General features: G+C 44.2%; 1 long non-coding RNA gene across 1 annotated transcript in view; it reads right to left on the bottom strand.

The window, feature by feature from the left end:
* The window catches only part of LOC147689869 (uncharacterized), a 91817-nt gene extending 74736 nt beyond the window's left edge, over positions 1-17081 (bottom strand). Inside the window, exon 1 of the long non-coding RNA XR_015299764.1 lies at positions 16914-17081. This is a non-coding gene — a long non-coding RNA (uncharacterized LOC147689869). The remainder of the gene's footprint in view (positions 1-16913) is intronic.
* Positions 17082-26324: the final 9243 nt, after the last annotated feature.

The following is a 26324-nucleotide window of genomic DNA, read 5'->3' as shown; positions in this document are numbered from 1 at the left end:
TGCGACTTCGAGGGCCCCGGCGACTCCTGCACCGACCTCCGGAAACGACTCCTGCGGATGTCGTGTTTTCGGAAGCTCATGAGAGCTCATCGATGCCCTGCATTTCTAACAGGTACTGTTTGCCGGTCTTTCCGACCCCGTAGCTGGCCTGCGCCGCTGCGATCAGCCAGAACTGTTTGGATTTGTTTGATCACAACGCCGTGATAGCCCCGGACGGAGCTATTGACATCAAGGAACTATCTTTAAAGCATATTTTGATAAGTGAAGATTTTGAAGTACTGTATTGTGGATTTTTTTATTGTTTTTGGTCTTGTCTCAAGTACATGAAAATATTGGATATTTTTCTCAACTGGTGTGGTGTCCTTTTGTAGTACTTACACTGTATTACTGTTGGTTATGTGTAAATGATTTACACACTGCCTCTAAGAAAAGCCTGACTGCTGGTGCCAAGCTACCAAGGGGGTGAGCAAGGGTTATTTTAGGAGTGTAACTCCCTTACCCTGACTAGGAAGAAGGGTCCCTATTTGGACAAAGGTCCAAACTCTTGGCAACTAGAGACCTCCATTTCTAACACATACCTACATGCGGAGGTCTCCATATTCACCTTTCCTATTATTTATGTGGGGAGTTAGTAGAAAATAGGTACAGAGGGGAGTGGCTGGAAAATTGTGATTTCTTGCTACTAAAGGGAAGGGAAGAGTTAAGAGGGGGGTAAGTGAGAACTGGGAAGTATGCACCCACCCACCCACAAAAGAGTGAACCCCATCATATTCACAAACAGCCCTTCTAAAATTTCTACAGTCAAGAGGACCCAATACAGTTGCAAATGTACTCCAGCTCAAAGCTTGACAAAGTCCAGCACCATCCATGGCTACAAACACCTTCCCTTAGAAAATAATAGAGGCAGGGACTTAAAATAAAATCCCATAGGAACTATTAAAGTTCAAAAGAATGATTACATTTTAAATTTATTATGTTTAAAATAATTACATGTTTAATATAAAATTAAGGTAATAATGCTTTAACTTTGTTATATTGGTCTACATAAAAAAAAAATATATAACATTAACATCAAGTATTTAACACAAAAGTGTTTATCTTTTTTTTAACTTTAATAAACTTTTCCCTATACTTTACCATAAGAATGTCTCAGATATATATCTATACCTAAGTCTGAATAGTGACAACTAGTAACTTTACACTCATAAATTAGGCTCCACCTCCTCAATTCAGGAGGTGAGGATGGGTAAATCTACACTTCTGAGTAACTTTACACTTGTAAATGGTGAATAGTCCAAAGTAGTAAAGTTACTCAAACGTGTAAAAGTACACTTACACTGTAGATTTACTCACAAGCAAATTGACCTTTGTGAATAGACCTCCATCTCTACAGGTTTCACAGTTTTCAACTTGGCCAAAAGAGTACAACTGAAGTGGGGTGGTTTTGATGGTGATGCTCCTGGACTGCTCCTACCACATAAATGTTGTTGTTCTGGGGGGCATGCCAAGAGTGTTCATTACTAGTGCGTTTTGGTAAAGTGGTGAAGTTACTTTTGAAGCCTTACTTCCAAGGGTTAGTTCCATGGCTAAGACTTACTCACTGGGTCATATCTAATGGTAGGAACGGTCCTCTAAGTAAATTTCCTACCAGTCGGGCTTCCTGTCAAGATGTTTTCTTTTTCTACCAGAATTGAATTGAGCAGGCTTGTAAGTGGATTAATGACACAATATCGATGTTTTCATATTGAGCCAAAAAATATCAGAAAATATTGTTCACAAAAATATCAGCTTCAAATACCTAAATAAGAAATTCACAAATATTGACAACAAAAATATCGCTGGTATAAATATAGGATTTTACGATTATCAACAACAAAAATATCGGAAACAAAAATATACTCCTTAACTGCTGGGCTTTTGTGTGATGAGCCCTTTTTTGCTATTTAGGGTAGTTTGTGCTTAGGGCTGCATACCATTTTTTCTAATCTAAGGTATCCACTCCAAATTTGTGCCCTTTTTTAAACATCCTGGGCATTCTAATGATACCTAGGGTTTGTTGATTTCCCTGGAGGGGACCAAGAGAATAAGCTAAATTTAGCTACATTTCAAGTTTTATGTATACTTCTAAAAAAAAGTTCTCTGAATAAAAGTTACTTTTTTTCTAAAAATGGCATCAATGAACGGTTTGCTGTGCCGAAATCACCATCTTCTCAGCTTTCTGAAACATACAGAGTTGCATGAAAAAACATTTTTCTTACCACTGTTTTAGCATTTTTCAAAAAGGTAGCACATTTTTCCTAGTTTATGAGCTCTTAATCTATGTATGTATGTATGTATGTGTCTTGTAAAGCGCACTGCTGCCCTGAGGGGTCGTGGCGCTGTAGACCGCTGGGGAACCCGTCCTGGCTATCCCTGTGAGATGGTTCCTACTGTGTATCTCCAAGATGAAACCAGGCATCCCTGGCGAATGTGGGGGGCCGTTGTAGAGATGAGGCAAGGTAATGCCCAGAGTTGCCGAGTGTGATCCCTAGTTAGAGTAGGCACCGAGGCGAGAATTATCGAGTCCGCTGACCCTGGTCCACGACCCTGCCGCGTCGGGAATTGAACCCTGGTCCCGGGCCGTTCTCTGCTTCCGGGTCTGCCGCCTCTAACCAGTGAGCCACACCACTCCAGTTTGTGGTGTAAACCAGTGATCCAGGAAGGCTAACGATTTCTGAAACATAGAAAAAAATCTGAATTCAGCAAGGGGTTATATATGTAGATCCCTCACGGTTTTCCCAAAGAAACTGTTCAAATAAAGAACCATTGAAAATTAATTGGAAAAACAGCTATTTTGGACAATGTTTTCACCTGTCACTTTTTGTCAAAGTGGCAGATTTACAAAAGCAATGCACCATTAAGCCTGCTAGACCCGTCTAGTTGTGCAGATGTATAGGATTTGTAGGTTCTCCAAGAACCCAAAGTACCCAGTTCCAACAACTGAGCTGCATCTTACAATGGTTTTTCTTTGTGTCCTGAGTATAGACCAATTCATATGGTGAAATATGTAGTGTGAAAAATGGTATTATGGAAACCAATGCATTTCTGAAATGGGCATCAGATATGGGGCCATATGTATGACCCTAAATTGCAGTCACAAACGGGCAATCCATCCGTTTGCGACCGCAATTTAGGGCATGGCCACGTACAAACCTCATTTTGCGCATTGTTAAATTTTACTGATTCGTAAAATGAGGTTTGGGACTCTAATAATAAGGGGCATGCCAAGGGCATCCCTTCCTAATAGCGGCTTGCATTTGTATGTATGAATGTTTTGCAACCTCCATTCCCAAACAGGAAGGGGTCCCCAAAGGCAAAGGACCCATTCTCCTTTGTGATTGGGTCAAAATATCAATTTTAAGGGCAGGCAGTGGTCCCAGAGACCACTGCCTGCCCTTAAAAAATGAAATTGAAAATTTATTTTTAATTTTTTTTAAATGCATCCTGTTTTCCTTTAAGGAAAACGGGATGCATTTAAAAAAAAATGCTTTATTTAAAAGCAGTCACAGACATGGTGGTCTGATGACCTCAGCAGGCCACCATCCCTGTGAGTGCTAACCATTCCTAATGGGGTCGCAAATTGCGCCTGCCTCATTGATATTAATGAGGCATGCAATTTGCGCCACATTAAGAATCAAAAGCAGTGCTGAGACACTTTGTACGTCCCAATTTGTGATTTGCAAATTGCGAGTTGCAAATTGGTGGGTCGCACATCTGGCCCATGGAGTTTAGGAGCAATGGGTATTTGTATATCTCTGACTGTGTGGGTACTCATAGTAACATATAATTTAGAGGGTATTTTTTAAAATGTCTTCTTTCTTACACACTGGCTTGCATTTGGAAGGCACAAATACATCGAAATCAAATTGCTAATAACAATCGTTATTATATTCTTTATTCCCACATGCCTTCCAATAAAAATGGTAGTTGTGTGGGTAGGCCTAGTGTCCATGGCAGGAAATGGCCCATAACACAACATGGGCACCTCACATTTGACCCATTTCTTTTGCAAAGTGAGTAGCTGTAGATTTTGGCTCTTGGCAAACTTGCATACACATTTTCGAAAACTAGACACCTGGGGGAATACAGGTTGGGGTGACTTGTGTTGCTCTCACCAATTTTTTTTTACCAAGAATCCCTTGCAAACCTCAAACCTTGACTAACAAAACACATTTTCTGAAATGGAAAGTTCTGGAATCTGCCACAAACTTCCTTCCACCCAGCATTCCCCCAAGTCTCTCCTTTAAAAATGGCACCTCACTTGTGTGGGTATGCCTTGTGCCGGTGACAGGAAATAGCCTAAAACGCGGCATGGATACATCACATTTTTCTAGTCAAAACTGACTTTTATTTTGCAAAGAGGGTAGCAGTGGATGTTGGGGCATAGCTCAGCCTACACGTAGGGGTACCTAGCAAACTTGCACATTTTTTAAAACTATACAGCTGGGGGAATCCAGGGTGGAGTGACTTGCATGGCACACACCAGGTTATTTCTACCCAAATTGCCTTGCACACCTCAAACTTTGACTAAAAAACACATTTTCCTAACATTTCTGTGATAGAAATCTCTGCAATATGCGGGGAGCACAAACTTTTTTCCACCCAGCATTCCTCCAAGTCTCCCCATAATAATGGTACCTCACTTGTGTGAGTAGGCCTAGTGCCTGCAATAGGTAACAGTTCAAAACTCAACATGGATATATCACATTTTCCCACTCAAAACTGACCATTTTTGGTGGGCCGCTAAGAATTTTGGGCCCCAGCTCAGCCAGTACCTGGGGAAACCTAGCAAACTAGCACATTTTTGAAAATGAAATACCTGAGGGAATCCAGGTTAGGGGTGACTTGCGAGGTTCTCACCAAATTTTTATACTCAATGTCCCTTGTAAACCTCAGAATTGACTAAAAAAATAGATATGCCTCATTAGGAATCTGCAGAGATTCACACATCTCCTACCACCCTTAGTTGCAACAGGTCCCTCGATAAGAATGGGCCGCGCTTATGAGGGCGGACCAAGAGTCCATGACACAAAAGGCGGTAAAGCACTACATTGATAGATAAACAATAGGGGTAGCCATGGTATTTGGGACTGCACTGTAGCGCCAACCAAGCAAACCTACAAACCACAGACATTTTTTAAAACTTGACATCCAGGTGATTCCAAGGTGGTGTGCGTTGTGTGGATCCCATAAGGTTTTCTTCCCCACAGTGCCATTCAAGCCTTAAACTTTACCTCAAATTACACATTTTCCTTATATTGCTGTGATGGAAACTTCCAGAATCCGCAGGAATCCACAAAATTGATACCACTCTTTATTACCCCACTTATGCTGATAAAGATTCTGTGCCACTTGTGGCTGGGTCTGGTGCCATGACAGGAATGGATCCCACCTAGGTCAATGGGAGCCCTTGTGAGAGTCCATTCATTTAGCATGCACTGGATCCAGTCACACAAATGGGGCAGTGTTTTTATTGGCATAAGTGAGTTAAGGTTGTTTGGCAAATTATGTGGATTCCTCCTGACTCCAGGAGATTTTGTCACAGAAATGCAAGAACATTTGTTTTTTAGGCAGTTTGAGGTTTGCAGGGCATTGTGGGTAAGAAAACCTTATGGGATCCTGATGAAGCACACCACCCTACATCCCCAGTATGTCTACTTTTCAGAAGTGTGGTGGTTTGGTAGGTTTCCCTTGGAGGCAGCCAAGCCAAGCTCTATTTAACACAGCTACTCCTATTGCCAAATGTTTTTTGACAGGAAATGTAGAAGTTTCCACATTAAATTGTGGGCTTTTTCTGTTGTGGACACTAGGCCACCCATACAAGAAGGGTCGTTTTTTATTATAACAAGTCGGGGAATTCTGGGCACTAAAAATGTGTTGGATCCCTGTGTATTCCAAAATTTTACATCACAGAAATGCAAGGAAAATGTGTGACTTTAGGCAGAGTTTTAGGTATGCAAAGTATTGTGGGTAAGAAAATGTCATTGAATCCATGCAAGGAATACCACCATGGACTACCCTCGAAATTTCAGGGTGTGGTAGTTTTCTCCCGGTGGTGGTCTATCCAAGAACAAAAAGTGCAGCCGTCCACCACGGCAAGTAAAAAGATATTGGGGTTTAGCCCCACTCTGATGGCCTTTGTGGAAAAACAACACCTAAAAATATTGAATGTCCTCTCTCCTGCCTGTAGGATGGGATGTAGTCCCCAGGAAAGCAGAATGCCTGTTGAGGCTTTAGGGGTGTAGTCTAATGTCAGAGTGCAATGCCCACACCCCTTTCTTTTGGGGAAAGACACTATTGCCCCTTCTGAGGTCGGGGTACGGCTCGATGCCAAGGTAAGATACCACCTCCTTTTGTTTGTTTTGTCACCATTGTTTAATCCCTGGTGCTTATTGCACTTTCTGTCCCCCGAGGAGGGCAGATTGGGAGTGAATACCCTTATTTACCCCTGGGGGAAGAGAGTCTTCTGGGCTCTGTGGAGAGGAGAACACAGGCCCATGCCCAAGGGGCCCCCTCTCTCCCCAAACCAATACTGCATAAATGCATTTCCTCTTGACCAGTGGGATTTTTGTCCCTTAGGGGAAGGGTAATTGCCCCATCCACCTTCTAGGGAGGCAGAAATACTGTTGAGCTCTTGTTGTGATGCAGGGCCTCATCATGCCCATGGTGGGCAGCCCTCATCCCTAGGTTGTTTCCCTGGTGCATAGTAGACTTTCTGCCCAGAGCGGACAGACTGGTGGTAATAACCCCCCATCTGCCACCCAGGGTGGGGAAGCAAGACTGTGTGTGCCTTTTCGGGGGTGGGGTATGGCAATACCAATGGTGGGCAGCCTCCACCCCTATGTTTATCTTTAAAAAGTATATTCTGGTGTTTAGTGAGCTTTTTACCCCCCACCCACCAGGGGGCAGATTGGGGTACTCACCCCGTATGCCCCCATGTGGAGACAGAAGGACTGTTCTGTGTATATTGGGGGTGTAGACATGGCCATGTCCTGTTGGGCTGACTCTACCTCTATGTTTATTTATTTTTTAATTCCGTGGTGTGTAGTTGACTTTCTGCACCCCGTGAGGGAGGGGGCAATTATCGGGGTAATTGATCCCAGCTCCCCCCCCCTGGGGGAGCAGAAAGACTGTCTACCTTTTTTTGGTGGAGTCAGGGCCATGCTTATTGTGGCCAGCCCCCACCATTATATATTTTAATTTTAGAACATAATCTGGTGTCTAGTGGGCTTTCCGAGTACTCCACCCACGTAGGGGCAGAACTACTGTTGCATGTACATTGGGGTGGAGCATAGCCACGCCCTGGTAGGGAGCCCCCACCCCTATTATATATATATATATATATATATATATATATATATATATATATATATATATATATATATATATATATATATATATATATCCAAGTCCTTTGAAAAAGTTCAATCGTACGCTCTCAGAAAAGTGAGTCAGAAACCACATATGCAGGAACACAGGTTTATTCCACACAACGCGTTTCGCCTAGCGGCTTGACCACGTGTAGAAAACAGAAGACCAAACACAGTGATAAAGATGTTTGCGAACATAGAAAAAGGACCTGCAGGGTTGGGTAGGAGGTGGGGAACGCGGTGTGTTGGCATCGATACATCGATGATCTTTTCATCGTTTGGAATGGTAATATCGAGACAGCCACTGAATATATCAAACTGCTCAATGACAACAACCTCAACCTACACTTCTCGGGTACTATTAGTCCGGTGGCAGCGGAGTACTTGGACCTGAGGGTGTTTGTTGAAGATGGGCAGTTACACACCCGCCTGTTCAGAAAAGAGACTGCTGGCAATTCAACACTCTTTGCCAGCAGCAGCCACCCACCACAATTGATCAACAGCATTCCCTACGGAGAGCTCTTGAGACTCCGTAGGAACTGTTCCAGGGATTCGGATTTCGAGGCGGCTGCCTCTGAATGCATATCCCGTTTCATGATAAGGGGATATGGTGAAGACCTATTACAGGACACACTGAGAAGGGTTAAAAAGACATCGAGAAGGAGTTTGCTCACCGCCAGACCGGCTGGTTCAGGCCGTGATGCAAACAAAGACACCAATGTCAATAAATTCAGAATGATCACCCCCTACTCCACTGGGGCCAATGACCTAAAAAGAATGCTTAAAAAGAACTGGCATATCTTACAAACAGACACTGTATTGAAGGACGACCTTCCCCCCAATCCGCTGGTGGCATTCAGCAAAGCAAGGTCTGTAGGCAACATGCTCGTTTCAAGCCATCTGGAGAAACCCCCTCCAAGGGTTAATACCTTGAAGGACCAAAAAGGGTTCTTCCCTTGTGGAAGATGTAAAGCCTGTGCAAATAGCAAAAGGGTTCTCTCATACACCATACCAGACACAGGCAAGAGCATGCCCATAAGAAAGTTCATTACCTGCAGCACACAATATGCTGTTTATTGCCTACACTGCCCGTGTGGCTTGCGCTACATAGGCAGCACGATCAAAGAACTGAAACTGAGGGTCATGGAGCACTTGAGAGCCATCGACAAAGCTGACCCCAGTTATCCAGTGGCCCGCCACTTCGCGGAGGTACATGGACGGGACCGTAAATTGCTACAGTACTACGGTCTAGACACCATACCCATAAATGCGAGGGGCGGAGATCGTTTGAGACGACTCCGCAGACTGGAATCTAGGTTTATTATTGACCTTTCCACGAAGCATCCCAGGGGTCTGAATGCGGGGGAGGAGATGGCGTTCCATCTGGGAAAATAGAACCATGTACAGTGTATTTAGGCCATATATAGGACATACCCCTTTCCCTGTTACAATATAACGTCTTGGGAAGATTAGAGTAGACATCCCAGGTGACCATAGAATATACACAGGGTCCTTACTGTGGCTGGAATGGGAAGTTGAACATGACGTATGCTGACGCATGTACCTGTTTGTCTGTTGTACATTGTTAGATGCAATCACCCTGTGATAATGTACGATTTATCTCACATATCTCTGCATTGCCTGGAGGCACAGGCTGTCCCTGTGTCTGGATTTTATCCATGCATAGGGTTCAACACTGCTGTTTCTCATGACATGCATGAATGCACTTATACAAGAATGTATACAATTATTATTTGAGATTTGGATTTGTACAGCAAAATGATTTTGTGATCTTTTTTTCGGTAACATAAGATGGCATTTTCATGCAGTATATTGGTGGATTGTTATTTGATGTACTAGATAGAGGACCCTAGCCGATCTACGGCTTTATTTCTTGTTTATGCCTTGAACAGTATGATTTTTGTGTATACCCACGCTCTGTATAGATTTGCCCATCTGTGGGCTACATTGTGAAACCTGTGTAACATCTTCAGGTTGCGCACATTAACACTCAAAGATGGCGCCTACAGCAACCACAGTGGGGTTGTCCTCTGTCTTTTTCTATTTCTATTACTGTAATTAGAAACTGAGAATGTCTTACTTAAATCCACCGAGTAATGATAAACGTTGTTACCACACTGACGAAGGCAGCACGCCGAAACGCGTTTGTGGAGGGTGCCTGCAAAGAATAAATAAACCTGCACTTTCGTAAAGTAACCCCCGAGTGCTGTCATCTTTCTCGGATCAGAGGAGGAATTGGAGCGTGATATATATATATATATATATATATATATATATATATATATATATATATATATATATATATATATATATATATATCCAAGTCCTTTGAAAAAGTTCAATCGTACGCTCTCAGAAAAGTGAGTCAGAAACCACATATGCAGGAACACAGGTTTATTCCACACAACGCGTTTCGCCTAGCGGCTTGACCACGTGTAGAAAACAGAAGACCAAACACAGTGATAAAGATGTTTGCGAACATAGAAAAAGGACCAACATAAAATACATGTAGGTGGTGGCCATCTTAATATATACATATATATACATATATATATATATATATATACATATATATATATATATATATATATATATATATATGTTAATGCTTGCAAGCATTAAAAACAGCTACTGAAACCTAACCTGGATTCCGAGTGTCAAGTGGGCTTTCTGCCCAGGATTAGGTAATTGCCCCTATGTGGCCCCTGGGAGGAAGAAAAAGTGAACGTTTGGAGGAGGAGTTGGGGAGCACAAGCCCTTGACCAAGGGGTCACTCTGCCTATCACTGGTGGCTAGTGGGTGGGCCCCAAGCAGGGATCCACTCGGCAGGGTTCCATTGGAAAGGGGACATTCTTCCCTTTCAAACAATACCTCTCCCATTAGAACCAGTGCTCAAGAGTACAAATCTACACTCACTACAATACCATACGGCGAAATGGTTAGAACCCGCCGTAATTGCAGTGAGGAACACAACTTTGAGCCAAATATCGTTAAACTTAGAAATGATTTCAAGGACAGAGGATATGATGAAGGATGCTTAAATAGGGCAGAAAACAAGATCAGGAAATGTAAAAGAAAAGATACTTTAGAACATCAAAACAAGAAATCTGCTAAAGACAATAACAATCAAGAACAGTGTGCGTTCATTACTGAATATGGGATCTATAGCAATCATATCTATAACATCCTAAGAAAGAACTGGCACTTACTTAGATCTGAAATGCTTTCATCTGATTTAGTATCCACTAAACCTAAGGTTGTGTATCGAAAGGGATGTACCATAAAAAATCTATTATGTCCTAGCTATGTTACTAAACCTAAATCAAAGTCAGTGTCTTGGTTCCCTGAAAAGCCAAGTGGTTTTTACACCTGTGGGGCATGTTCGGTCTGTCAATTTGGCCAGAATAAAAAGAAAACATTTAAGTATAATGGTCCAAAGGAATACCACATAAAAACGTTCATCAACTGCAATACTACTCACACCGTATATGTTATTCGGTGTGCATGTAATAAAATGTATGTGGGCAGCAGTACCAGATGTCTTAAAGTACGGATACAGGAACATCTAAGGAATATTAGACATAGTGACATGTCCAACCCAATAGTACAACATATATTGGAGACCCATCCCGAAAATGAGAACATCACCTTTCATGCGATTGACCATTTAAAGTACAATGCGAGGGGTGGCGATAGAACTGTACATCTGAGAAAGATGGAATCCCTTTGGATTTGTAAACTTAGAAGTGTGATCTCTGGCCTCAATATCAATAATGAATTTCATCATTTTCTGTAATAGATCAAAGATCTTCTTGAGACTATTAAGAACAGTCTGTGATTATGTATATTTATGTCTGTATCTTGCATGCCAAAAATTATAATTCACTGTAACCATTTCTGATTTATAGCAATGGTATAATAATCAATTTTGAATCATAGTAATGATATAAAACTAATATGGGTATTTACCCATATATCTAAAAAGACCTGTTTCTGTTTTCCACCGTTTTTCTCCCTTCCTCCTTTGTTTTCGATATCAGATCGTATAAATATTTGCTAAAAAGAGAACATGTGTTACCCACTTTTAAAGTTCGACATACTATTAATAAATGTATGACTCAAGGGACCTATTGTTATATGAATGTTAATTTTCAAAACTGTATTGTTCTGCTTAACTCAGAAAATAGATAGATGTATTTACTTTTTCACTATACCATACTGTAGCTCTAATCGATTGTATGTTAAGAGGGCTGAGGGCTCCTGCTGATCACTCCGTTATATCGTAAAAAATAGTAAACAAACCCTGGTATGATTACCTGCGCCAAGATGGCGGTATCTAAACAATAATTATTCTGTTTCCCCTTTCAAATCAAGTTTACGATAAAAATTATTATTTTAAAGACTTTATATCAGCTAGTGGCACTGGCAACATGCTGTTCTCCGTGAGATGTGTACAGACTGGACAGATGTATTGCCACTGTATTTTTTCTTCTGTCGTGGTTGAAATTAGGTTCTTTTGGAAACAGATATGAACCTTGGAGTGTGTTACTGTTCCAAGATGGCGGGATCAGAACAGCAATTACCACGCCGTTTCGTAGATAAATTTTCGATCGATATTGTTTCATTTATTACCCCATATCGCTTGATTATATAATCAGTATGTCGCTCCTTTCGTTAGACATAATCAATTACAGTTGAGCACCACCTTGTCATAAAATAATATTCCGCAATACGCGTCACCCAAACATTCAAATATTTTGATTATAATTAAACTAATATTTTGATTTGAATACGAAGCGATCTGCTTACTTAATAACTGTGGTGAGTCCCAATATAAACACATACCATACTTAATAATGACACTCCAAGATGGCGCTTACTTTGGCATATAAGTCCATAACAAATGCAAACTAATTTTAAAAAAGCGCGCCAATTTGCGATACTTAGTGATTGAATAATGCGGTTTAATTCTTAATTAAACACAGTATATAAGAAGCAGGGTTTGCCTCCTCAGTATCGTGGTGATTCCTGTTGGAGCAGAGACGATCGAGGACCCTCTTTACGGACCCGAACTACTATATCCGGGTGAGTTGGACTCTGAAAAAATGGCCCGACTTTTGCTAAATACTTAAGAGGGGAAACTCTCTCGGTCCATGAACTGGTGTCTAAAGCTATGATATTGATGCTGCTAGACGGTTAACTAACTTGATCAGAGGACCCAGTTCGGCATATTTTATGTGAATGAGGTTGCCTCGTTATTTAAACCTGAAAACTACTGTTATGCGAGTATAAACAACACTATTCTGCACCAATACGAACGACCTAGTTTTAAACCACTGCAATTTGCCTCTCAGCTGTGCGAGTCAAATAACAGAATTCTGCACTAAAAAATATCGGCCTAATGGTTTTAGATATTTGCCCTTTTTTGATCCTTTGAATTTTAAAATAATTTCATCTGCAAATACTTCCCGAATAATTGCCACTCTTTACTGGTTTTAGAGCATGGGCAACATTGTTGTGTCATAACATGGCGCCTGTCTGATCATATCGACTTCTGCTAATTCGAGAGCAACCTTGCCACCTTACTTAGCTTAATGCGCTCATCACAACCACATATGCATATTTTCCTAAAATTGAACCAATATGGTTTAACTACTGGTAGCTTGGTATTAATTGACTGTCATTGACTCAAAATGTCTAGTTACATATCTAAATTCTCTGTCATTTTGCTAAAATAGGGTTTGAGTCCATATAAATATGAACTTCACTCCCCCCTTTTTTCAAGAATACCGACTATGATTCTTAGGGAATCACTTATGAGAATTATAAATAAACGTGACCCTGTTGTAGACATTAATCCACAACTAATATTATCCACTTTAGGTTACTATTTTGTATAATTACCCTTCCGACTATCAAATATGATGCCTTAACCAGATGAAGAAACGACAACGGGTCACCAAATAGAATACTCCTTTTCTGAAATACTTGTAAGTATAATAAATGATCAACACTAATGCTTCACGCTCCTGTGGTGCAACCGTACTGATAAACTTATTTTCTTAATATTTTCAGTATTACCATTAACAATTCATAAGAAACTGTCAACAAAGAACTGTTAAGAATTTGTCAACCAGAATTGACTATATTGACTGTTCAAGGTATGTCCTTTGACTGCTTGTGCTGATGCATTTGGTCATATAATACTAGAAAGTGGTTCCTCCCTTGTTTCTCCCATTCGTTCATCTAAGTAAAAGAATGTACTGTATAAAGAATGACATTATGTAGTGTCAGAAGACGTGTTCTATAAAATGAATAAAAGTCGATGTATGTGTTTTTATCTTGTATAATATTGTCATGTATAACATTGTAAATAGTCCTTTTTTATATGTACTTTTATAGCCCTGAAGAAGTCCCTGGTTGGGACGAAACGCGTTGGCGGTTCCAAAAGTGATGCTGTCAAAAGTTTTAAAGATTGAACAATAAAGAACAATTGAAGCTGAAAACATCGGCTTGTTCGTGAAATCAAACTTTCTTTGACTTATTGATTGTACTAAATTGTGCTTAAAGTGTGCTGGGCTACTATGTGTTGTTAAATAAATATATAAATAGTCAAAATATAGCCTCACACAATATCAACCACATTATTATCAGCATAATAATTACATTATAATTACAAAACCTAAAAATAACTTTTTATAACAAACAAAATGTGAAATTAAACATTAAACAACATACAAACATATGTTATCTAATATATAACATTCATAAAATAAATTTAAATATATAAATATAAATCACCAAAAAATAAATTAAATTAAATACCTCACAAAAATCAATTAAAAGTATTATTTCTGATAACTACAAACATTCAAACAATATTTAAAATATACATATACTCCCAGTAGTTAGATATAGTTAGGACTTGATTTCTGTTAAAAAGTTATTTTTCAGTTGCCTATATCTTTGGTGCCAATCAAAAGAATCTTCACGAAAGTTTCCCAAAAAATGTAATACTTACTTCAGCTTGTGTCTGGAAAGTTTTGGGGTAGTCCATCAAACAGGGGCTGAGAAATGTCCCATAGTACCTTTGAAGACAACTACAGCCTAAACTGCTGGACGGAATTACAGCAAATTTACCAGAAAGGTAGATTTGGTTACGCAAATCATGCTTTCACTTATTTGGTGTTAACCCATTCAGTAGTTTTAAAGATGCTAACCAAAATCAAAATGTGTACATATAGGGATGCAAATCCTCCATGGATCAGACAGTCCCAGTGCTGTAAGCTAATTGGCTGCCAACACTTCAACCAGGCAGTGTTCGCAGTCATCTTAGGACTCTGCTTCAGCCAAGTCCCACAAAAAATGCTAAAAAAAGATAATAAAAAAAAATTGCCAGGCCCGCAGCCCCCACAAAAAAAGAAAGAATGGCAGGCTCCAGTGGTTCTTTTCAAATAGGCCCCTGGGTTGGGCAGGTCCCAGGGGCATTGGGGAATTAAAGGAGGGGGTGACAGGCCCCCCAGCTAGAACTTACAAAATTCCCTGAAGACCACCACCTCTTCGAGGCTTATGTGTATGTATAGAGGGGGGCTGTTCAGACCCCCCCTGGGTCCCAGGGACCACCACCTTCCTGGAGCCATATAGCAAAAATAATTTTGGGGCCACATGGGCCCCCCACCCCGGGAACTACCACCTCCATGGGGCTATTTAGTTTGTGAAGGGGGGCCTCATGGACCCCCGGGTCCCGGGGACCACCACCTCCCTGGGGCAAAATTCTATTTTTTTTAATGGGAGGGGTACTGCACGCCCCCCGGACTATTCTCAGCCCTGTGGACCACTACCTTCCTGGGGCAGGTCCTACTACAACCAAGGAGGGGGGCCGCACAGCCCCCTCCTTCTGGACCCATAGATGGCCCTGGGGACTGCCACCACCCTGGGCCAGCTCCTCCTATGTCCCGGGGTGCCCACCCCGAGACATAGCTGTTTGCTTGGCGGGAGCTTTAACTGCTCCTGCCAAGCCACAACAAATACTCCACTTCCAGCAAGAGAGAGAGGAGACATACTCCTGCTTACTGGAAGCGTTGCTTTTGTCTATTGCCCTGCCTGCTGCCAAATGAGCAAGGAAACAGACTAATTCCTTTCAGACACAGGGAGCTGCATGTTTAGCAGCTCCCTGTGTCTGAATGCAGTACCAGCTCCCTCAGAAGGCGGGGAGCCGACAGGGAAAGCAAAGGACTTCAGGCTCTCCCTGTGGTCCCAATACAGATTTGGTGCCCAGGGGGCACCCTGAACAAATGGCAAGGCCCGGGGTATGAGCTCCCTGGCGCTGAAATCGTCCCGGTGAAGGGGGCTGTGCAGCTTCCCCTCCACAATTTGGAAATGGCTAGGCCCTAGTGGATGGGGCCCTCAGGGCCATAATACACCCTGGGACGGGGTCCCCCTCCCCTAGTACAAATAGGTGCGGGTCCTTGGGGATTGGGTCACCGGGCCGAAATCAGCACCGGAAGGGGGGCAGAAAAGGCCCAGCATGGGGGGATGGGGTCTCCCGGGCCAAAATTGGCCTAGGGAAGGGGGCCTTGCGGCCCTCCTCCCCTCATAAAAAATGTAAAATAGGCCGGCCCTGGGGGAAGTCACCAAAGGCTCGCCCCCTTTCTCAACCACTCTGCAAAAGAGCCTCCTGGTGCACAACTTGTTGAGGAATTAAGTCTTCTTGGCTGGAACGTCCCCTTTCTCCACTACTCTGCAAACGTGTCTCATTCATAAAGAACTAAAAAAAATGCAATTAAAAAACAAAAGATTACAGTGACCTTATAGTTAGGGAAGAGACTTATAAAAACCATAGAAATTCACTGGAAAAAACAATAGTTTCGGGGGCGTCATAGTTAGGCTCAGATTCCACTCGTACAACACCATTAAAATTCAGCAGTTATAGTTACCTGAGCCAACTATAAGTTACGCCCCAGCAGTGCACTGGAAAGAAAAGAAACAATAGCTAAGGTAGGACAATGAAGGAGGAGAGGAAAAGGACAGAGGAGAGGAAAAGAAGGAAACACAGGCTCGGTCCGAAGAAACGGAGGGAGATAAGGCGAGGTGAGAAGAAAAGGAGAAATGCTGAAAATGTGCCATGCAGTGCTAAGGGGGCGATGGAGGGGTGCGGGAATAGAGTCCGTTGCAAGATATTAGTGAAGGTGCGGGGATCAAAAGGGGTAATAAAGAGGTTGGAAGTTGGGAGAGGAAATGAAATGTTCTTTTACCACCTTTCGGCACAAATTAGTTCCTATTACTAACCAAGTACATATTCACAAAAGGCCGCAATGCAATAATGTGGGTCGCTATTTCTGGATGCCCGGGCCTAATTCTGGTCCTAATCTGACCTTCAATTCTCTACAAAACGTCAGCAAGCTTAAATGTGTGTATTTATATACTGGTAATTATATAGTTAACACTCGGTACCCCAGCACCACTCCATCACTGGAAGCATACCTGCTGGGGCAGATGACAGGCAAGGAGGTTTCTGGGACATCCGGTCTGTGGTGCACCACCCTCTGTCGCGTGCCCTGGGGAACTTCATGGGATGACAGCTTCGACGGAGGGTGCAGGAACAGCCGCTCTGCGCGCCTCACTCGGACACCAGAACAGACGGATGATGGATTGCAGCCGGGTCCCCTGTGCCTCCGAATTCCCCAGCAGAACTAAGCGTAAGGCGTGCCAGCGTCTTCCCCGAAAGAGTCAACAGAAGTAGCAGCGTGTGGGAGCAGGCTGAGACATGAATATACCAGAACATTTCCGAAACCTCTCAGTGAGCAAAGCACATGCAAGTCAAACGCTAGGAGCACGAGGTCTCCAAACACGCAAATTACATGGCACACTGACTTTACTTAAAGGTGTAAACAATTCGAGACCTCACAGTCTGAAAATGGGCCTGACCAGTGACGTATGTTGACTTGCATTAGAGGAATCTGTTAAATAAACGTTTTTGGCCCTCAGACTTGTGAGAGAGTTGGTATGTAGTGGCTCAGATCCTGCTAATGTATTTTAACAATTCACAATGTACTGTTTTAGTGTTTCCTGCAAAGTTTATTCATCGCGCTCACTGTACCTCAGAAATGATTGGTTAAAGATATTTATTTTAGCCCCTTCTGGGGCGCAGAGAGTTGAATTATGGCCCTACTAGTAAGCGCGTCGACAAAAAAATCATATTTTCAGTCCTGGGCTTTCAATTTACATATAATAAATATTAGGGGCCTCATTTATAAATAGTGACGCATCGCTGTTTTCACTGCGCCCTCCTTGCAACATCAATGATGCGTCATATTTACAGTATGACGCATCATTGCGCAAGGAGTTACAGATACGTCAGTATTTCTGACGTATCTGTATGGCGCAAAAGTGGCACATTGCTGGAGTGTGTCAGAAAAGTGACGCAACTCCAGCAATGTATCCTTTCACATGGGGCAAGCCCCTTGTGAAAGGGCCTGTATCAGTCTTACGCCTGCCTTGAGGCTGGCGTAAGAAATTGACACATTTGTGTCCTAGAAGTGGCGCAGTGAAATCTCATAAATTTCACTGCGTCACTTCTACGACCTTTTCTTGTGTCAATACGCCCCCCTTGCATACATTATACCTGGCACAGGTATACTGTGGAGCAGGGGTTTACAAAGTGACGCATCTACCTAGATGCGTCACTTTGTAAATATGGCGGAACAAGGCGCATTTTTTACGCCACTGGTGCGTCACAAAAAGTGACGCACCAGCGGCGTAAAAGTGACGCGCTGCCTCATAAATGAGGCCCTAGGTTTCTTAGTGTAGACATGGACTACAATTACCAGAATTCATTGCGTACATTGCTTACCAGTTATCCCCAGAACACAGCATCCCTTCCTCGTCACATTCTTTCCTTGACTATGATAAGTGTCCGGCGGCTGCAGCTGAAGCGCACACATGCACCCTCCCATATTTGTTTTAAAAACTATTCCCCCAGCTTGTGCCCCTCAAGCAACCCCTTTCTCTATCGGATTCATCTGCGGGATTCATCAGCGGGCAGAGCATCCCCCAGAGCTTCCTTCCTTTGTAGCACTCCTCGCGTGCACCTGCACCCACTGGCACCAACACTGGCACCTGCACCCATTGGCACATGTACTGAAGCTAGCATCCATCCACGCTGACCCCTGTAAGGACCACTCATAAACAACACATCATCACCAGCACTGACACAGGCAAAGGGCATCGATGTGTAGAGACACCAGTGCTAAAATAAATTGTCAATGAAATGAAGGCAAAAGACGCACATGGACGGAATGCAACAAACAAATCAAAACACTCACCCCCAGTCAAGAGTTTATATCCATCATTCTTTTGCTCACCACGCAACCCCAGTTTAGACCTGGCCATATGCAAATAAGCCTTGACCCTGTGCCTCCAGGGAACAGTCCAGCCCGAACTGCCAAGCCAGGTCCTCCTTGGACAAGAAACAAGCACCCTGGGACCGATTTCGGGTTTCACCCTCTCATCAGCCAGGATAGCTTGAATCCAGTGGCACAGTGGGACCCACTTCTGGGCATACCTGACGCACTTAGGGCGAGAAAGGAAAAGACACTTAATTGATGGACGGAATGCAGAACAAATCAAAACATTCACTCCCAGTCAAGAGATCTGGGTTATAACCATCATTCTATAGCAACTAGTTTCAGAGAAGATCACAATAAGAACATTTATTTTTTGTAGTTTCCTGAATACTATTTCTGATTTGGTTCGCCTTTGGTTCTGTGGGAGTGCGTTCCACAGCATGGGTACCACCAAAAAGCCAAGGGCCGCCCTCCACTCCTAATCCTTATAATCCTAAGGACTGCAAACAATTGCTGGTTGTTAGATCGCACCGTTCTGGCAGGGATGTATGGAGATTTTGAATCAATCTGGGACCATTTTTATCCATCACTTAGTGGGCCATGCACAGTGCCTTGATGTGCACCCTTTTGAGCACTGGCAGCTAATAAAGGCTTGCCAGTTCTGTGGTAACAGAGTGACGTTTGGGAATTGCTGTGGCATTTTGGACGACTTAAGTCCTTTTGTGATGGACTTGGGGCAGTCCAAGTACAAGGGATTCCAATAATAGAGTCCGGAATTGACCAAGCCTTGTACTACTATTCTATGCGATGGCTCTGGTAGCCATCTGAGCAGCTTTCTCAAGGTCCTAAGCATGACGAAGCAGGCTGCTGCCAGTTTTTCGTGTTGCCATTGACATCTTATTGTCAAGCAGAATCCTAGGCTTTAACCTACTGATTTTGAGATAGGTTGACTGCCATGGGACTCAGGCCAGTTGAAGTCCATCCATCTGGAGGAGATGTTTCCCACCACCCTCACCTCAGTTTTCTCCCCATTTAGTTTTAGGCAGCTTGCCACCATCCACTTCTCAACATTCTTAAGACAGGAGTTGAGAGGTGTGGAGGTATTGTCTGCTTGGTGGGAAAGGGAGTGTCATCGACATAAGATATTGCTGAGAAACCGTGGCTGTTCATGATTTCTGTCTGTGATATGAAATACAGATTGAACTCAGCGAGGGACCCCATAGTTTAGAGAGAAGACGTCTGACAGTGTGGTCTCTTCATAGACTTGGAAGGTTCTATTTTGGAGGAACGAGGTTAGCCACGTAAGTGCAGATCCGGATATTCCTACTTCCTTTAACCATGTGATCAGCACTGGTGTAAGGCGTGTTGAATGTCGCACTGAAATCCAGAAAGATCAGAGCTGTGGACCCTCCTTGATCTAAGATGGCTTTGAGTTCTTCTGTGACTGCAAGCAGAGCAAATTTATGTGCTGCTACCTGACCGGAACCGGTCTGTGAATGGTGTACTATGTCGTTAGTTTCCAAGTATAATGAGAGATTCTTATTAAGATATTTTCTAGGACTCTGCTGGGTCCCAGCAGAAGGGAGATTGGCAAGAAGATTTCGCATTTTTCAGGGTCGGCTGATGGCTTTTCTAATAATTGCTTTACAATGGCATGCTGCCATGTTCATGGCACGGTCCCTGAGCTAAGTGAGCAGTTAAACATGTCTGTCAGCACAGCAATTACTGATTTCCCTCCTTTTAGCATAATGTCAGGGGGCGCAGGGTCTCGGGGAGCCTGATTTTAGGGATTTCAGAACCTCTTTAGTGTCTTCCTGGGTCATTTCTGGAAACCAGTTTACATTTTCTCAGTTGTGTATTAGGGGGCTTATAGGATTTTGTGTCTTCTCTTAATGTGAGGATATTGTTCACCGTCTCCAGAAAGAAGTTGGCCAGCATATTGCAGCGTGACTCTGATGGAGGGGGGCCCATTTTTTAGGTCTCGCCTACGTATTGCGCATGCACTGCATAGAGACCTTTAGCCATTGTGCAGCTCTTTTTCAAAGCACATACTCTTGCTTGTGGCGGCATACACCTTGCAGGAGTGTGCAGCGGCACGCCACAATCATGATCATGTGCTTTGAAAAAGAGCAGGGTGCCCGCGCAGGCACGCATCTTCGCCATGCTTTTAAAAAAAATCCTTTTAGAGCGCGCACCCGCACCACTCCCAGGCTAGTTCTGTTTGTAGATGCACTGTGTTTTCACAAACACCGATCTTGCCTTTCTCAATGCCCGCGCCTCTTTGTCTTCCCTTTCCACTTCAAAGCTTCACAATCTCCCTTTGTGCCCGTCGCCCCAAATTCCTTTTATACATCTGCGGCCAGATCTTCAGAGAAGGCAGAGCATAACCTGCTTCACGCTGATCCTTGTGATTTAACGGTTAAGTAGGGGTCAACCCTTCCCCAATTTCATTAAATTAAATCTGCATGCATTGTTTAATAAAATCATGCAATTGTTAATTTTATTTGTTCCAATCAATATTTTTAGTTCACATGTTAAAGACTCTGCAAGACTCAAACCCGATCCTTTCCCTCTTCTACTCTGCATCGTAAACATCAGGTTTGACACACTCTGTTTCTTTTGGGGCTTCTAAAGTAATGCGAGCTCTGGGCTCAGAGAGACAGCCACTCGCTCGAATTTTCAAAAAAAAAAAGTTATGTGATAATTCGAGCACACAAGCCAACATTGTTCTTAAACCATCCTATGTTTATTACACGGTTGCATGGCAGTTAAGCAAAGGCTCAATTGCATTATGCGAACAAAATTGCAAACTGAACTATATATACTAAAAACCACATGCACCACTCCAACTTCAAAATAAAATCGACCTAAAAGCTTCTGCCGTGAGACCACCAGTACTCCAGGCACTGTGACGACACACTTCAAACATGCAGAGCTGGTCTTATTGTAGCTTTTATGACCAGAGAGTCGGAGGTTTTTCAGTGGAGTTGATGTGTTATCAGGCACACCTGACTCACACGAGTTCATTAGATTGTGCCCTTAAAATTTGCAATGATATTTGTTTCCTCTTCATGATTCTTTAGTATTCTACCCCTATTCCGAAATTCACCACACACCACTCAGCCATATCAACAGAAACTATGTGTTCCTGCATTCTCTACCAATGTGTCCTTAAGATGGGTCCACCCAAGCCCTGCCACGCTTGAGAGGGAGGAACGTGTGACCAAAACTAGCACTTGCACTTTGTAAAACATTCGATGGGTGCTGCGTTGTGACCTAGAAATGATTGGAACATGTCCTACTGAAACAACACACCATCACTCTTCTAGGGCCCTTTGACACACCACTCCCTCTACCATCGATGCCCTTTACGCACACACACAATCATCGGCATAGCCAATAGGTCTTGCCTTTGGGACCTTATAAGTGTTCAGCCAGGCAACAGTTGATGTTGTTGCACAAATGATATTCTGCTCCATAACGAAATACTTATAAGGTCCCAAAAGCGAGACCTATTGGCTATGCCAATGCTTGTTTTATTTGCAGGTTTCATCAGACTATTTACAATTATAACAGGAATTAGCAGCATTGTTAATCTTGGATGCAAAAAAGTTCACTCGCATTCCTAATGGCATGGTGATACTTTTTTATTGCCTTCTTGTAGTACTGTTTCTCAGTAGCATAATCATTTTCCCCCTATGCTCTCTCTAGTTATTTTGATTGTTTTCTCAGTTCTAAGAGTTCTGATGTGGATCATGGTGCTTTCACTACTGCGCGAGTAATTTTATGTTGCTTAAGGGGAACAAGATTATTTGAGGTGCTCTGAATCCATGTCTTGAAATCTGCTGTATCTGCATCTATGTCTCCATTCATTTTAGGGGTAGTGTTTGTAAGCATGTTTTCACATGTGCCTATATCCAATTTCGACCAGTTGCATTTAGCATTGCTGTGATTGGATGTGGTGTTTTGGTTGCAGGTGTGCCCCACTTGAAATGGCATCCATTTATGGTCTGACCAAGTGATCTCTAGTGGGTCCTCTGTGGTTACTTCCAACATATCAGAGAATACATGGTCTAACAAGTGGCTATGTTTGTGGGTAGAGGCTAGTTGGATTACTGCTAGATCTATCAGGAAGTTTTTTGAGATCTCACAGCTGGTGTTTTCTAGCTGGAGATTGAGGTCCCCAAGCACTGTGAAGTTAGCAGTTAGTAAGCTGATTTCTGCCACTATGTCAGGGAAGGACTGTATAAATTGCATGGTGGAGCTTCAGTCACATAATGTGAGGTGTTTCATCATAGGCAACCTCTCCCCACCCTGGTAGAACAATGCCATCAGGGCGGACTAAACCTCCTAGTGGATCCGATGGAAGGAGTTCTTAGATAAAATATTTTCCTGGACAAAACAAGGGGATCCAGATAAAGTTAAAAGTACGTAGCAGTAACTGTTTTTTTACCTTTAATAGTGGTAACCTCTGGTGCATAAACTATGCAACGGAATGAGGGCACAATGGCTTGGACCATTGTCTTCTCGCCAACATGTTTCTGTCCCATTCGAAGTCACCTTTACTGGTTGGGGGCATTTATCAGGGCTGTGGATCCCTAGAAACCTAGACTAACAAATAGTCTATAGAAAGAAGTAAAAATCATGCACTGGAAGGAACAGAGTGAATCCTGCGGCTGGGTGAGGACAGAAGATAGGTATGTTGGCACGATGCACCTCTTGATGTCTGTGTGACTACAGGCGACACCGTCCCTCTACAGAGGACATCGTCCCTCCCCAGACTGAATGGCGGATATCGCCTTAGTGAGGGTTAACTGGCACTGAGACCAGATAGGATTCACTCTGTCCTTCCAGTCCCCCTTCCTGCAAAATAATTATTTTAAAACATATAGGTTAGGAGGGTAGGGATTGCTTTCCCTCCTAAGCCTGGTAGGCAGAAGGATCCCCTCAGGCAAAAACAATTTTATTAACCGTACAGCGAAACCAAGGAGGAGCCGCAGGATAGTTACAAAAGGGCAGCCACCTACCCTTTTCATTTTTAAGCTCTCTGGAGTGGACTGGGGGCCTCCTGTTTGTAAAAATATTTTTGGTGGAGGAGGGCATGTGAGAGCCTCCCTTCCCAGGGCCGATATTGGTTCCAGGGATCCCATCACCCAAAGTTGAATGTTTGAGGGCCCGTGGTGGTCACTGGTTTATTTAATAACATTTTTTTGAGAGAGGGGTGTGCACGAAGCCCCTTACCTGAGCTGATATAACCCCCAGGAAGCCCATTGTCTGTAGTTCTAGCTATGTTCCCTGCCTCCATCTGGAGCAGTAATGCTCCTGCTGGGAAAGAGCAAAAATGGCCTTTTCTTGTTTGCTTTCACTGCAGGAGCAGAGTTAATATCTGCTCCCCCAGGGCAGGAGCATAGTTTCTGCCAGCTGCGGACAGCACCCAGGATAAGTACTGGCTGTGGAGCCTGTGAGGGGCGGGAGGTTTTGGAGCTGACCCGTGGGCCCCACTATTTAACAGATGTGGGTACTAGAATAAAAGTGCCAGCTCCCACCGGCAACCACAAGAGGGGTTTGGGGGTGGCTGAACACGGTGGGGTTTGTCCCCTGGGCAGATTGGGATGGGGAGGGGCTGGCCAATTAGCGGCCATTTTGCATATATGGCTACATTGGGGAATAGCCCAATACTTATTAAATTGGGGCTCGTCGCGCTCCCAGCCACCATTTTAGGTTTGGTGACCTTGTGGCTGGGAGCAGTATGGATAGCTGGAAGTTTTTTGGTAGGCAGCGTTTTGAGGCAGGTTTGGCGTGGTAGGATATATAGTGAGGTTAGTAGTCGCTAGACAATAATTATGGCAAGAAAAGATTACGGCGTCCTGGAGGCTTTCAGGCTCCTGAGCTAGGCCGGGCGGCTGGACTTGTTGCTGCCGAAGGCCGCCGGGAGTGTGCGCCCCCGAGGTGTGCTTCCGCAGGGGTTGCACCTGCCGTTGTGGCATGCCAGGTGAGTGAGCGGCCCTGATGACTGGCGCCAAACCGGAGCCTCGCAGCAGCGTGTAGTCTCCAGCGAAGGTGCTGGACCTGCCAAAAGAGCAAGTTGTGCGTTTCTCCGGCCAGGGCCTCGAAGGGCAACACACATTGGGGGAGAGCAGGATGAATGCACCTGAGGCCTCTGGTGCAGGGGGGATCAGTAAAAGCAGGGAGGGAGGGAGGAAGAAGAAAGGTTGAAGAATAAAGGAGGTTCTCATCAGGAGTGAGCTGGAGACTGGGCATGGGGCACGTGTAGGCCCTGCAGGGAGTGTACCTCCGGGCCAGGGGGCGGACAGGACGGAGGTGGTGGGTTGTATTGGGCGAGGGGGCAGGAATTGAGAGCAAGGGGTTGAGGGGGAAGAAGGGGCAGTGGGGGTGAGCACATTGGGGAGAGTGGCCCCCATAGGGGCAGGGAAGGATACCTTGGGCACCAGGGTGAATTTGGGGAAGGGAGGGTTGGAAGGTGTCAATGTCTCATTAGGTGGGATGGAGGGGGATGGCCTTACCAGGCGGGCTGGACCCAGCGGAGGGTAGCCAGGACTGGGAGAGCCTGGATATTTTCAGGTTTAGGGAGGAAGAGGTTAGGGGCTTAGACAGGGTGGGGCAGGTAGATGTCTACATGGCGCAAGGATGGTCTTTGGGCCTGGAGGCGAGGGGGATGTGGCAGAGGGGGCAGGTGGGCGACAGGAGGGAGGGGGAGTCAGGGCAGGGTTTCCTAGGGTTTGGGTGCTGGCTCCGCGGGGCACAGACAGGGTTGTAGGGGGGCTTAATTGGAGTGAGGATGAGGAAGAGGGGATACGTGGGGGAAGCATTAGATTTAAGTAGGGTAGCGAGAGGGTGGGCAGTGTGTTCTTTGGAGTAGGCCGGAAGAGGAGTTGTGGTGTAAGAGAGGGGGAAGGGAGTCCCAGCACACCAGACCAGTCCATTTTACTGCAGGTGGAGGAGCCGTGACAGGGGACAGACTTGGCAGAGCTGGGAGTGGCTCAGGGGCGCAGAGGAGACGGTAGGGTGGAGCCTCATACAGCGTGCCCACTACCGGGGCAGGATCTCGGCACGGCTAGCAGAAGTAGGCCCCATGCGGTCTCTCTGGCCCCAACACTCGAAGAACTGCAGCAGTATAAAGGGCAACAATGATTCGGGTCTTCAATTTTCATGAGTGCTAGCGTATACAGGAGGGTGCAGTCGGCACCTCTGGTGGAGCGGAAATGGGAGCATTTTAGGCAACAGAGTGCTTGTCAAGGAGAACAGGAAGAATTAGATTATGATGAGGACAGCCTGGAGGAGGCTGAGTTAAGAGAGGTTGAAGAAGGGGGTAAGGGGGGCTGAGTAATTTGTCTGTTCGTGTGTTACAGGTGGCACGATGGCTGGCAGAGCCAGCGGGGCGGACTTCCAGAGTGGAGCAGACTACGGCTCCCATGTCGAGGCAGACTGCAGCACGACGGGCACTCTCCTTGGAGCCAAGTAAAACAAGGAAAGGAGGGGAGAAGCCAAAGATGGTGTTGGTGGGAATTGGTGTGGGGATGGGGTTGGG

This window comes from Lissotriton vulgaris, chromosome 9 (genome assembly GCF_964263255.1).
Source record: "Lissotriton vulgaris chromosome 9, aLisVul1.2, whole genome shotgun sequence".
Lineage (NCBI taxonomy): Eukaryota > Metazoa > Chordata > Amphibia > Caudata > Salamandridae > Lissotriton > Lissotriton vulgaris.
Note: the sequence above shows the minus strand (reverse complement) of the source record. Positions and strands in the feature narration are given on the sequence as shown.